Here is a 1,981-nt window from a genome sequence, read left to right on the forward strand (position 1 = left end):
TTGTGAAAGGCCGCAGGTCCCTTTGGGGAAGGCTAGAAGAAAGACAAACAGTATAGACCTTCAGTGATGTAGCAGGGTCCTCCTTCAAAAGGATCCAACCTTCCCCTCATTCAAGGGGTTGTGGGTCTATAAACTGGCTCAGGTCTGGGAATTGATTGAGTGGTCGTGACTCTCTATTCTGCTATTCACCTGATCTAGCATTCTTCCGCCTGTATAGATCACATAAATATTTAGTAGGTTTCCCATCTATTTCACTTCTAGGAACACTGTGGCTAAGGAGCCAATGCCATAATTCCATGAGACAGGCTACTATGATTACTGCGGAAAACTTGTTGTCTATTATAACCCTGTCTGTGTTAATTCAGTGCTGACACCTGCCCTCTACCACCACGGGGACCAATCAGCCCCATTGTAGGTAAATGTCAGAGTTCACTTAGGGCAGTGCCCACTGTTAATCCTGGTGCACATAAAATAGCAATCACAGGAGACTTCAGAGATGCTGGGGCCCACTTCACAAACTTGTTCCTTATGGTTGTGGTGAAGAGTATGTCCTTAGGACACCCCCTTTTTGGATCTATGGGAATATCTTGATAGATCCATCCCAACATACCAATCTCCCTAAGCTTTTGGATGACTTCTACAGTGTACCAAGGTAGGTCAGTTACCTCAAATTGGTCTAATCTAGGTCATCTGGCAGTCCATGCTTCAGCGAACCAACCAAATAAAGAATTAGATCCTCTCTTAGCCTCTCTCGCAGAGACAGTGAAAGAAGAATCTGTGCTTAGGGGTCCTATATCTGAAGGTGACCAGATTTTAACATTGGTAAAGCGGGACACCATTGATAAAACTCATATCCTGGCGAAATATCCACATGGCAGCCGAAAACCGTATACCCTAACTTGTCATGCATTCTTTCAAAAAATCGAGACTTTTTAAAATGCCGTGGGACGCAGGAAAAATTATTAAAAATTGAGACTGCCCCGCCAAAAGTGGGACATCTGGTCACCTTACTATATCCAGAAACTCAGACCAATCTAATATTACATTTCGTGCACCAGTATCCCACACCCTTAGTAACCATTCCCGGGGATATTCCCCAGGCTTCTGCTTGTACGTATGTGAAAACTTGAGCAGATCTTTGTGAGTATAGCACACTTCTTAGGTAATCATCTCAACCTCACCTTTAGGAGCTTTCTGAGACTTAATTTTAGTTACAGGTGTAGAAGAAATAATGGTGGTGAGGGTGTTTCCCGGGTGCTCTCAGCAATACCTTGTAAGGCATCTCCCTCAGGCAATGCTACGGATGCAGTCCCACCTGGCATTTCAGCTTGAATAGTTTGGCTAATCTGTTCAGGTGTGGATTGTTTTATTGATAGTGAATCAATACCTTCAGCTGGGAGGGGTGGATCTATTGACTGGGGTGGGTCCATTATTTCTAGGGGCTCAATATCCTCCTCTTCTGCATTATCAGCCCATATGTTCCCATCCCATGTTTCAGGGTCCCAACTTTCCTATCAATGCCCTCACATTGGTATCAGACACTGCTCTAGATCTGCAATTCAGCTGATGTTTTAATGCAGCCACTCGCATAATGAGACTCTGGACCTGGTTCTCAGCAATGTCAGCTCTATTACTAGAGGAGAGAAGGCGCTCCTTTGTAGCACAGGCGGAAGCTTTTAAATCTGTTAGTCTGCACCTGAGGCGCATTTGACCATCCCTCTCCTTAATCACATTTTCCACTGTAGAAGGACAGGCCAACCAGCTTCCCTATACTTGTCTTCCTGACAAAACTCCTGGAAAATATCAAAGATATGATCACTCAGAGTCTCTCCTTTAACCAGAACCTCATCTATTGGTGGTGATACTGTAGATATTAGCTTTACTATTTCACACCATGTATTAGTAAGAGTGGAAGACTTATCCATGCCTTTGGGTGTAGAAATAGCATTATCAGTGCTATTAAGACTAATCAGGCTGGAGA

This window comes from Echinops telfairi, unplaced genomic scaffold (genome assembly GCF_000313985.2).
Source record: "Echinops telfairi isolate 266 unplaced genomic scaffold, ASM31398v2 ScPeMD7_4;HRSCAF=17, whole genome shotgun sequence".
Classification (NCBI taxonomy): Eukaryota; Metazoa; Chordata; class Mammalia; order Afrosoricida; family Tenrecidae; genus Echinops; species Echinops telfairi.